Source organism: Octodon degus, unplaced genomic scaffold (genome assembly GCF_000260255.1).
Source record: "Octodon degus isolate 3935 unplaced genomic scaffold, OctDeg1.0 scaffold00209, whole genome shotgun sequence".
NCBI classification, from domain to species: domain Eukaryota; kingdom Metazoa; phylum Chordata; class Mammalia; order Rodentia; family Octodontidae; genus Octodon; species Octodon degus.
This window is the reverse complement of record NW_004524785.1, coordinates 4,000,101-4,013,158: the sequence shown is the minus strand read 5'-3', so window position 1 is coordinate 4,013,158 and position 13,058 is coordinate 4,000,101. Positions and strand designations below refer to the sequence as shown.

Below are 13,058 nucleotides of genomic sequence, written 5' to 3'. Positions count from 1 at the left end.
CTTCTGGGGGGGCCCCCTCATCCTCATTTGCACATCAAATAAAGACATAGCACACCTGTGTGTCAGGGGTCAGAATAACAAACTGTAGAGGCTTGGTTAGTATTTGCATGATGAAATGAGAAGTCAGAAATATCTTTTTTATTGGATCATAACACCTATACAAGGTATTTAAGAGGTATAAAGGTAAAAAAGCTAGCTAATGCTTCCCACGTGGTCTGCTACTTTCAGAGCACTGAAGATTTAATTCCTCACCAGACCCCAAGAAGAAAGTCATAGGATGTAACTATACCCAAGCCTATGTGTGTCACTCAGCAAGCTAAGTGTCCTTCAGACTTCCGAGGTGGCCAGGAGAGAAGTGAGCCAATGCCCACAGAAGAGACCACTATTTATGAGTGGAGAGGGGCACAAAGGAAGGTCACAGGGCCTTTTGTGTTAATAATTGCTGCTTCAGTGATTCCTGGCTCTTTCTGTGCTTTTTTGTATATAGGAAAAGTACTACATTGTAATTCAATTATTTTATTCATTCTTTTATTGAGGTATTTTATTCTCAAGAAAGCCATTTGTTACTCCATTTCCCTCCCTCCCCTCAGGTAATTGAAGTAAATTAATCAGATGAGGAAGAAGACATTTACCCTGCTACTTCAAAGACAAATCAAAATAGGTCAGAGACTTACTTAAAAATAAAGATTCAAATTATCCAGAATTTTATAATTATACATTTTTATGGTTTTTAAAATTATTTTCAAACATTAAAGTTTGTAGAGAAATGAAGAAATAGATGAAGGCCTTATTCATAGGCCTGATGCAGCGTTTTTACAAGTATTTGTATTGAAAATTTAAATAACTTAAAATTTGTATGCCTGAAATTTTAGCAGCTCAGAAGCCTATGGCAGGAGCACACAAGTTCACAGCCAGCTTGAGCAACTTAGTGTGCTCCTGTCTCAATATTTAAAAAGATGTTGGAGCTGGGCCTGGTGGTGCATGCCTGTAATCCCAGCACTCGGGAGGCTGAGGCACGAGGATCCTTGCAAGTTTGAGATCAACTTGGGCTATAAAGTGAGCTCAGGGCCAGCCTGAACTGAAGGTCAAAACCCTATCTAAAAAGATAGATGGACAGACGGACGGATTTTGGGCTGTAGCTCAGTGGTTGAGTGCCTACCGTGTGTGAGACCCTAGGTTAAGCCCCAGGACTAGGGGAAGAACTTTGAATAACTTGGCTTTTATTTCTTTTTGTATTTATTACACAGTGATTTTCTTGACCAAAGACTTAGTTTCCTCAATAAATAGAAAATATTTTTATATTTTGTTATTGATTTCAATTTTTTAAATATTTTCTATACGTAATTACAAATGGTGATATGCTTTCAGGCAGATAGTGAGGTTAAGCTCAACAGCTTAGGTTATATGGTAATAACAATAAGCTTCTCTTCTGGAAAGTTAACAACCTAAGTTTGCAGACCCAAAATTAGAGAAAAAGGAGGGCCTCAAGGAAAGCCAACATTTTGGTCTTAGCCTTCCAAGGTCAATTAAGACTTGACATATGAGAACCTGTACTGTAACATCATGTAACTCAGTTGTGTCCCAAATTTTCTGACCAAGGAGGTTATGGGGCCAAAGAAGAAAGTGATCAGTGATGTAGAGTATGCCTAAGGAGGGTCACATGAAGAGAAAACATTCTCCCAGGCTTTCATAGAGAGCACATTGGCCAAGCAATGGCCATGACTCATCCAGATGGCTGACACTGATAATGGTTCTACAACCTGAGGTACAGGGTCTCAGGATAAATCATGAGGGGATTTGACTGACCTTATCAGATCCAAAAGCTACAACTCTTGTTGCATAGGTCTTGCTTTATCTTGGTCTTAGCCATCCAGCAGAAAAGTATAAAAATGAAGTACAAGAAATAAACCATGTTGTTATGTCAAGCTGTAGGGGACTCGGGTCAACAACTTCTGACATTGCCAGTCAAGTGGAAGACCCAGTACTATTATGGACTAATGGACTATTTTGGAATATTTTGCTGAGTTCACACACCTATAATATTTAAATGATGGAACTAAACAAGAAAAGGGAATATAGATGAATGACCATTTTGTATCTGTGTATTCAAAATGGTTAGGATAGATATATAGCTACATTCTCTTAATTCAAGGAATAGAGAGATTTGTTCTAACAGTGTTTGTAAATAGGATATCATGTCTGCATCTTGTGCAACAAATAACCACTAGGAAGGCAGTATGCAATGTGTTAATTATTGGAACTGTCCTACCAATTTGATTTGAAACTGTCTCATTGCTATTTATTTCTCAGTAAAATTATGGAATATATATATCCTAAGGATTTAAAAAAAATAAAATGAATAAATAATTTAAAGACCAAAAAAAGAATGGTGCTCTGCTAAACACCAAAAGGAGGGTCATGCAAACATACTCAGTGCATTTTGTTTCTTACCAGATGCTGTTAAACTTGACCTGACTCAGTATTACTATTTTCTTTTAGGTATTAACATTGAGTGAACTCTCCTTAGCTAAAGCTCACTCAGTGAAAATAGCTACTTAAGAAAATAATCAATAGTCCTTTTTAATACTTCATATGCAAGCAATACATTAGATCTGATGGAAGACATAATGAATGTTCTAATATGATCACTGCTGTCAGGCAGCATAAATTGTAGCTGAACCCACTGGAATCTATAACGTATGTTAAATCAGTATATAATTACGTGTGAAGCCCGGTGATGCAGACCCTTAATTATGGTGGTCACGTCTCCCTTAGACCCTGTACTGTGGTAGAAAGAAGAGCTTTGGAGAGTGAAGGCCCTTTCCTAAAATCACTTTATCCTTTTACAGAAAGAACAGATTTGAATTAAAAACCTTTTTTATGTTGCCACAGTTTTCCAAAGTAAGGAGTAGTAATAGATATTTTAATATGTAATAACAATGAATAAGTAAAAATCTGTGTGGTGCTTAATATATCAGACACTATTTTAAGTGTTTGAGCATATTAATACATTGAGTAGGTTAAAAAAAAAAAAGAAAGAATTCTATTTTATAAATGAAATTAAGGCACAGAGAATTTACTTGTTTAAAGTCACATAGCACAGTGCCTGCCTGGCAAGTGCCAGATCTTGAGTTTGATTCTCAGTTCAAAAAATAAATAAATAAATAAATAAATAAGAGCCACATAGCTAGTAAATGGATGTCTTGCTTACTTTTCTGCCATTGCTGAGAAAAACCCAACACCCCTAGTTAAAGAAGGACAGGTTTATTTAGCTCACAGTTTGTGGAGGTTTCAGTCCATACTCAGCTGGCTGCAAGGCGGGCTGGCACAGCACAGGGCAACAGTCCAGTGCAGGAGAAGGCAGCAAAAACAACCAGAGCAAAAGGGAAGAAGAACCCTCTTTTTCCTTTACATTGTAAGCAGGCTATCCCACCCTCGGGTGGGAGCAGCACTCACCCTCTCCCCGCCCCTTCCCCAGGCTCCGTGCTCAGTGGCTTAAGTCTCAAGTTGGCACAGTGCATCAACCTGCAGTCCAAACGCTGGCTCTATGATGTTGGGAGCCTCTAATGTAGATGGAAGGAATGATCTAGAACATTTCTGACAGGCGCTGTAGCTCATCATCTTTGGCTTTGCCTTCCCCCCACCCCCAGGTGGCTAAGCACATCATCCGGCAGCCACATGGCCCAGGGCCAAATAGCTAAGGGGGCTGATTTTGAATCAGAAGAGATAATAAAATAAAAATGTTAAATTTTAAACTTTTTAAATTTTAAGTTAGAGGCTGCTAGATAGTTATTTTTTTTAAAAAAAAAAGTCTTTCTTAGAACTACAGTATTAAATCAAAAAATGACCTTGTGGAGTGCTCAGCATTATAATTATGCAGCTTGTTAAAATATGGCGTCCACTCAGCTCTTACGTAATTTGCCCAGTTAATGGATGGTTTTTAGCTTTGCCATTTGTGTTTGAAGAGATGATGGCGATGATAATATAAGAACTTTAATGCTACTTTAATAGAACGCTTATCAAGGACGACTCTGTGCTCCATGTGCTTCATATATAAGATGGTACACGGTGGTGATTTTCATGCCCTAGAAGTACTTGGACATTGACCAAAATGCTGTCAAGTGAAAAACTCTAACTCATAAACTAAAGTGTACTCTAACTTAATGCAGAGTGATGGGAAGAGGTACAATTAGGACTTGCTCTTGTGTGTTATCTGCGTTTCAGTTTAGTTGAATCAGAGCTCCAGAATCCCGGCCTTTCCCTTTTGTCCGTGAGTGCCATTGCAAGAGCTTTTGTAAGTTTTTGTTAAATTGCTTGAAAGTGTTTCTCCCTTTCATTTATCTATTTTTTACTTAAAAGGTTTTCTAATTGTAGTAAAAGCACATAACATAAAACGTACCATCTTAGCCATTTTTTAAAATCCATCTTAGTCATGAAGTATACAGTTCAGCTGTGTTAAATGCATTCGCATTGTAGCAAAACAGGTCCTTTGAACTTTTTGATCTTGTGAAACTGAAACTGTGTAGCCCTTAACCATTAAATGCCTAGAGTACCATTTAAATGCCCATAACAGTGGAGCACAATATGATTTTTTTCTCTTCAAGTTTTTGCTCCTCAAATTTTTCTAGGTAACATATATTAACTTCGTGCACAAGTTTTTAAAATTTCAGTGTGGTATAACTGGGTTCCCATTGCCCCTCACCCCAGCCCCTGCTATCTGATAATCTACTTTCTTCTCCTATAAATGTGCCCATCCTAGGTACTTGGTATCAGTGGAGTCACACAGTCCTTGTGACTGGCCTGTTTACTTTGCAGTGTGTCCCTGAGGTTCACCCTAACCTGTGGCCTCCTCTTGCCTCGGAGCATCCGCTGCTGCTGTCGTGTGCCCTCTGTCTCAGCTCTAATGCTTTCCAATTTTTAGCTTTTCATTTGCACATGTTTGTAGTACGTAGAGCTGGTATAGTTACATGACTCATCTTAGTTCTTTTCTTGTCCCCCTCCCCTGGCCTTTCTCCAGCTCTTGGTCCCCTTCACTTTTACAGGAGATCTGTCTCCAAATTTTTTTATTATCTGCCTTCTATAAAATTTTAAAACAGCTTGGGCTGAGGAGTGAGCTCAGCAGTCTAAGCATCTGCCTGGAAAACACAAGGATCTGGTTTTGATCCCCGGTACCACATACTGTACCGGTCCCCAGGAACCCCATGCACACTGTGCTGGCCACTGAGATCGGGTGTGGTGGAGAAGGAAGCTGGACAGGAAGAGCACTATGAGCCCAGGCTGCACAGCATGACCCTGTACCAAATAAATAAATAAATAAATAAATTTTTAAAAATTTAAACAGCTTAAGAAGGCTCAGCACAAATCAGGCTTCAAAGCAAAATGACAGCAAAAGCTTAGTGTATCTGTGAAGTGCTGACGTGTTGCTTCCAGGCGAAAATGCACAAGGCAGCTGGGTAGCCATGTGGTGACGAGTTTGACTGCTAATTCACATTTAACTGTAAAGAAAACTATTAGCAGATTCTGTCCTATACTTCACTTTGGATTTATCTGTAATACATTCCTGCCTTTGATTTTCAACATTATAGTAGCAGAAAATCAATCATGAAAGTCAATTTGTATTTTTCAAGACATCTTTTTTTAAATGTGTTTGGTACAGGGCTTCACTAGTCAGCTCAGACTCCTAGTGATCCTCCTGTCTCAGCCTCTCCAGCTCTGGGATTACAGGTGTGTACCACCATGCCCAGTCTCGGTGGCCAGCTCGGCACACCCGGGGTTGGGTCCAGTGCCGCACATGGTGCCAGGGATTGAACTGCAGTCCCTGTGCTTGCCTAGACAGGCACTTAGTCCACTGAGCTATCTCACCAGTCCTAAGATACATTTCTCATCAGATTTTTACATTAGCTAATATTTGGATTTGTTAATATCACCAGTAAGGTCTGACATCAAGAATTAATTTCTTTTATTAATGTCTTAATGAAAAAAAATCTGAAATTTATAACTTTGTTTTTATCTTCTGAATGTTTAGTTACAGAATGTAATCAATTTATGTAACTTGAGTTTATCTGAAGTTTGGTGGTTGTTTTCAATCCCTTTAACTTCTTGGTTAATATTCCATATTCCTCTGTATTATTAGCATGCATATAATCACAGTCTATCAACATGGGAACTTCTGAAATAATTCCTTATGTTTTTTCCAAAAAAGTGTTTGAAAGATTACTTCCCAAGCTACTGTCTTGTATCAGTTGAGAGTAGTTTTCTATTCTGGCATTAAATGCACAATGGTAACAAAGAATTACAGCTGTTTTTGAGTTAGCTGTACATCAGGTAGCTTTATTATATTTTTCCTGAATTTACAGAATAGCAGTCACCTGTAATAAATTGTAAATTAAAAAAGCTACTAGTATTCAGAAACCAAAAAAGGTAGTCTGATTTCTTTCCCCTGGCTTAACATACCTCATTTGCATTAATTAAGGTTAATAATTGAGGTAATATAAATATTCTACAATTGCAGATACATACACACATACATCACTGTATAAAATTGTATTTTTAATGTTCACTGAGATTTAATTGGACTCATACTTTCCACATTTATAAAGGAAGCAAAATGCAGTCTACTCCAGGTGGAAAAAGAAGGTGACTCTCAGTGGTACTATTTTGCTGTAAGAGTGTCTGTCTTCCTTCAGGGAAGGATGGGGCAGTCCCTGACTTAAAATTTCTGTCATTTCAGGACAACAGTGATGATCATCCCTTCATAAGCATTAATTCTTTAAGAAGAAACAGAGGATAATATATCTAATGAACCTTCCAAATTGCCAAGATACAGGAAAAAAACCACTGCAAGATAAGTCTGCACTTCAGTATCTGTTAACTATTGCTCCTAACTGAGGAATCTGCAGAAGACTTAACAAAAACTAAAGTAAAAGGGTTTATGTTTTCAGTATTACTTCTTTAATGTAGTTCACATGACCATTAGGATAAATTACTAATAATTTACTAAGAGGCAAATTAACGTGTTTAAGCGACATAAATATGGTATTAGTTCTCCTTAGTTTTTTAATCTGTTTGTTATTATAGGATGTTGTGTACAATTTAAAATGTTTTTTCTGACATGTTTATCTATAGCTCGCACAGTAAGAAGTTTGTCTGAAGGTTGTCCTTGATTAGGAAGAAAAAGAAATGCACTACAATCCATTTCTGCTTCCTGATCAAAGACCGGGTTAGTATCTCAGTGTTAGGTAGCCAGAGTTGAAGGAAAGGGCTAATAAAATTTAAACTTGCCGGACGTGGTGGCCCATGCAGGAGAATTGTGGTTTGAAGCCAGCCTGAGCTACCTTGTGAGACTGTCTCAAAAATAAAATTAACCCCTTCTAAGTTTTAGTAATTTCCTAGAGGTTCTGGGTACTCTGAAATGAAACAGTTAAAATTCCTATTTGAAGCCAGTAAAGCTCACTGCCCCGGGTACCCAGCTTGCACTCCGTGGCGGGGAGCGCCAGCGCGCTGTTGATGATGTGGTTTGTTTTTCGGTTGGTTGGTTGGTTTTGTTTGTTTGTTTTGTTGTTTTCTGTTTTGTTTTGTCTTGTATTTTTAGGGAAGGGTCTACAGGGTGTTGAGGGTCTCACTACTAGATGGGACTCATAGTGATCCTCCTGTTTACAGCCTCCCAAAAGCTGGGATTACAGGCACGCGCCACCATGCCAGGTCTCAATTGCTGTCTCAGCGCACCCCGAGGGTGGGGCAGGCACCGCAGGCCTGGGGACAGAAGCCCCAGCCCCTTCGCTTGCTTGAAGGCGCTTTAATCTGCTGAGCTATTTGGCCGGCTCTGCTGATGTCTTCCTGGGTGAGGGCGAGTGAAGGTGTGGTCACTGAAGCACCCCAAGGGTTCCTGGGAAAGGGGGGCGCTTTTCTCTTCAAAGCGTCTCTAGGGTGTGAGAAGGTCTACCTAGGATGCAGTGAGCCGCTGAGGAAAGCGATTTCATGCAGTTAGAGACGAAGAAATCTCTGCAACTAATTCATTTTGTGAATAGTTTGTGTGCATCGGGCTCTAGGAATACGGGGAATAAAACAAAAAAGAAAAGCCTTCTTGATTGAATAGTATTGCACAGTTAAGTGTGTTTGTTTTTATGTGACAATTTTCAGAGCTGTTGATGTCGGTGTGTAGAAGTCTTTCGGATGATTCCAGCACATTTACAATTGCTTTTGAAGCTGTGAGAGAAAAGTAATGAAAATACACTGAGGAAACAATTGTAGGGAATCCTCCCGTGTTTACCAGAGGATAAGTCTCTTCCATTTTCATCAACAGAGGACCACTGCGAAAAGTCACGCATCTAGGCAGATAACCTTGAATTCAGGGACATGGAAAGCATTTTTTAAATAAGATTCTGAATTTACTCCCTGCAGTAAGTACAGAGAGGTCATGAAATTTAACAGATAATTAGAAGGGGCGTGCTCATGGAATCGCTGTACAGGTCAGAATCTACAATATCTCTGGAGTATGGGGAATGCTCCCGCTCTGCCTGAGCGGCTAGACTTTGTCCCTCCGCCACCAGGTGGCGCTCCCGCCTATAAGTACAAGTACAGTAATGGAATCGCAATTTTCAGATGAAGAGGTGAGCATACATAGTTTTGCAACAAATTTAGAACCTATGCAGTGATGCTAAATCTATGCAGCAGGACCACGTTTAGCCTTCTAAAGTTATATGTACATTGCCTTACATGTTTCGCCTGGTTCAGCTTGTCACTGTAGGAATTGCAAGCTTGGTAAAATTTACATACAAAAGTTCAAGAAGAAAAATGCTTTATATTTTCATAAAACATGAAATTCTTTATTGGAAAATTTGGTTTAGGAGGCTGACGAGATAGCTCAGCGGTGTAAAGCACTGAGGCAAGCTTAGGCAAGAGCAGGCAGACGGCAGCTTCATCCCCGGCACCGTGCCAGCGAGCCAGCCACCAAAATAAAACAAAACTTCATTTAAGAAAAAGCTCTGGGTGTGAACTTTTTCTTTTAAATATATTCATATATATATAATATATATATCTTATTACAAGTTCTTACTACGCAGCCCAGACTCATAGTGATTCTCCTGTTTTCAATGTTCCCTGTGCAGGCACTTAATCCACTGAGCTAATATATCTTTTTTTTTTTTTTTTTTTTTTTTTTGAGCTAATATATCTTAATGCAGCTTTCCCCCGATGTAATCTGATATCCTTTTTGCATCTGTCAGACATTTAATTCATAGTATTTTGTGGCATTTTAAGGTTGACAGTAAAATTATTAAGAAAGTTGTGCATACTAAAAATGGCTTTTGAATTCAGACAGCTTCTGTACCCTGGAGTGAAAAATGTCCACATTCCATCATTTATTTCCTTTTAAAAATGTTGGACTTAATATTTTAGAAAATAATTGAAGTTTAGTCTTAGTTGATGTAAGTTGTTATTGCTACGCACATTTGTATATGCTATGACAGATCACTAGATCTGATTTTAGCTCTTTTTAAATTTTATTTTATTTTTTTTTTAATTTGGAAAGCCATTTATTACTGAGCTCAGGGCTCCCAGTCTGCTCTCACGCAGGAGAGGAATAAATTTTAAAAGTAATAATGCATTTGTTTTTTCAAAATTCAATGAAGCCCATATCAAAATGCCTATGTTTCCCTGACATACGACTTGTAAACAATAAGTTACATGTCTCTCGTATTGGGTAGCTAAATATTCTAGCTTTATACCAAGGTATCTTGGTACTTATCTAAGCATCCAAAAGTTTTCCACATCATCAGTAACCCTTTAATTAAACCATCAGCAGTGTGTGCCTTAGATGTTAGTGTTGGTCCAGGGGTCCAGCTCAGAGGCGTAAGTGCCTGCTGGCAAGCCCAAAGCCCTGAGTTCAATCCCCTGTACAAAAAAAAAAAAAAAAAAAAAAAAAAAAAAAAGGTGTTATTGTTCATTTCAGGTTAAATAAAGGACATTCCACCTGGAATGCTTTTACATCAGAGGTGGCAAAGTGGCTTACAAGGTTCTCGGCTGGTGGTTGCACAGTGTGGTGCCCTGGCCCGAAGCGCTGCCTTGGGCCCTGGGCTGGCTGGCGCCGTCTCCCGTTTTGTCTCTCAGCTGCTTGTAGCCTGATGGTTCCTGCACTCATGCACCAAACTCATGCTTGTGCTGGCTTAAAGTTTGCTACTTGAAATTATTTTTAAAAGTACTTTTATAGGGCTGGTGAGATGGCTCAGTGGTCTAAAGCACCTACTTAGAACAAGTTTAGCAAAGCACAGGGACCGCTTTCAATCCCCCAGCACACATGCCAGCCAGCCCCGCCCCCTGGTGGACTGAGCTGGCCACGCACACACACACACACACAAGTAAATAAAAAAAATTAAAAGTACTTTTATACTGTAAGCTTGTAAATGAAACTTATCTACATTTAAGTACTTGAACTGATGGTGCAGATTATGTAACTGAACAAATTTTGCTAAAGACAAAAATCTGTAATCCGATTTTTATAATCAGACAGGCACAGCTGCATTTCTGTAGTCCTTTGATAGTCTGGTTATAGGGAAGGATTTATTTTACATTCATTAGAATGCTTACCATAAGCAATGAAATAACTGTCCGTCATAGTGATGTCTTAAATTTTAAAACTTTGTTACAGTGAAAGTTGCCATTAAGCCCCCTCGAATACTCCCTCCGCTTTGAACACACTCGCTCTGTTGTACTTGCTACTTTGTGAAGCAGCGCTGCGACTCCTGCTTTGTGATGGCCTGAGATGGAAAGCAGGCGAATGCGGCTGCCGAGTGCCACGGAACCGGAAGGCAGTTCCATACAACACGACAGTCTCTTCATCATGTTCACTGGACCTGGCACCTTGTGACTTCTGGCTCTTCCTCAGAGTCAAAATGGCAGGAAAAGTAGACATTTTGAATAGGTTTTCAACACTGGGGCTGCAACAACAGCAGCTACAGATGTGAGGAAAAGGACTTCCAGAACTGGTTCAGCAAGTGTGAAGAACTGTGGGATAAGCACCTTTAAAGTGAAGGGTGGGAACCGTGAGGGGGGTTAGTGGCACCCCATCCATTCGTGTTACAAATTTTTTTTAGTTACATATTCACCATATTTTTCAAATATGCTATATATATATGTATATATGGCATATATATTATGTATATTTTTGTCATATACAAACATGAACACAGGTTTGGTTTGGTTTTGTACTGAGGATTGAACACAGAGCCTGTGCACTGAGCTCTATCCTCAGCCCTTTTTCTGTTTTTTCATTTTGAGACCAGGTCTGACTAAGTTGCCCAGGCTGGACTCAAACTCGTAGCCCTCCTGCCTCAGGCTCCCAGGGGCCGACCTTCGGAGAGCAGGTTTCGGAGTCCAGCTCCTGTGGATGTTCCTGAGGACGCAAGGCAGTCTCTTGTCTGCACACAGGGCAGTTCATCAGCAGTCCATGTGCCCTTTTTGTCAGTTGCCCAGTAACTACACAGCATCTTTTCCCCTGTGCAGGGTCTAATCATATTGTTTTAATATGTAGAACATGAACGTACATCACAAAGCCTAAACTGTTCAAATGTGCTCTTGGAATCCTGCTCCCTTTCCTACCCCTTTCATCCCATCTATTGTCCTCTCTACATTTCTTTCTGTCCAAATAAGTACAATTGTGTATATTTTAATTTCTCCTTTCTTACACAAAAGATTTTATGCTATAAATACTCAATTATGTCTAGGTGCATTTTAGGTATACGGAATGATCACATTCATTGTAGGTTGTTTGTACCTGTAACGTGATGTAACGTGATTCTCTTTTTCTTCTTCCCATTCTTATTGCTTCATAAGCTGATCTTTCTCATTTCTTTATGGCTTTATGGTACTCCACTGAGTTTAAATACAGCATTTCCTACTAAAATGCACAAATATACGTGGCCGTAGTAGTTTCAGTATTTGCAATTATGAACAACTACTGCGGCACTAATTGTTGTCAGCACTTTCGTATTTTGGAAGTGTGTCCTCCAAGAATATTGTCAGGGGTGTGACAGTTGAGTAAAAAGGAAAGGCCTAGGAGGTTTTGCTCGGTATTGCCAAGTCCCCGCCATCGGGGTGGGTGCCGTCTTGCAGTCCACCAGGCAGGCTGCCTGTTTCCCCCCAGCTTTGCCATCAGAACGCTCTGTGAAGTTTCTGACTCTGCCACACGGGGGATCACTAATGCTGCCTCAGTGTAGTTTTAGTTTGCATTTCTCAATGAATTTGTAAAAATAAGTCTCAGGACTTTTTTTTATATCCATTCTTGATGAATTGCTTATTAATGTATTTTGTTCATTTTTCTATTATTTTTTGGCCCTTTTTTCTCAAAACTTTTACCTTTGGAGCATATTGTAAAATGTTTTTCTGTTTTGTTTACATTTTGGTTTCTTTTTTTTTTGCAATGAAATAGTTTGTTTTCCATGTACTCAGATTTTTCTTTTATTTTTCTTTTTTGTATCTGAACTTCAGTTTTTGTTCTATAAATGGTGTCCTATGAACCAAAGTTCTATTAATGATCAACTTTTGCATTTTATAATTTTATAATTGAACTTTTATTCAGTTTATCAATAGCAATTAATATTTGTGTGTCCTAAAAAAAATTGTGTCTTGTTTGTGAAACCAGTCCTATCCTAACATCATGAAGATTCTCTAGTGTTATTTTCCAGAAGTTTGTCATCAGTCCAACTCTACTATATGGCTAGAAATTGTTTTTTGGGGTTGTGATTTTGGCAGGTTCACATTTCATTCATTTTATTCCGTATAATAATGCACTTGCTCCAACGCTTCCTAGAAATGACTTCCCTTGCACCATGCTCCTTTCTGCATGATCTGTTTCTGAACACTCTGTTCCAGAATTTGGAAATAATAACTGTGGCTTAATAATTACTCAACGATGTCATAAGAATTCTTTGCTCCTCACATCTTCAAATTTTATAATTATAGATGTGACTGTAATCCAATACAGGATTTTAACAAAAATATCTAATTTCAGTTTAGTCTTATGGCTTATAACTATTGTCAACTGGAGTTGATTTAATTTATTT

General features: G+C 38.9%; 1 protein-coding gene across 1 annotated transcript in view; it reads left to right on the top strand.

Annotated features, from left to right (window-relative positions):
- The first annotated feature begins 7,177 nt into the window (after positions 1-7,177).
- Gpr83 (G protein-coupled receptor 83) overlaps positions 7,178-13,058 on the top strand; it is a 28,370-nt gene continuing 22,489 nt past the window's right edge. Inside the window, exon 1 of the mRNA XM_004644768.2 lies at positions 7,178-7,219. The gene's annotated coding sequence lies outside the window, so the exon portion shown is untranslated. The remainder of the gene's footprint in view (positions 7,220-13,058) is intronic.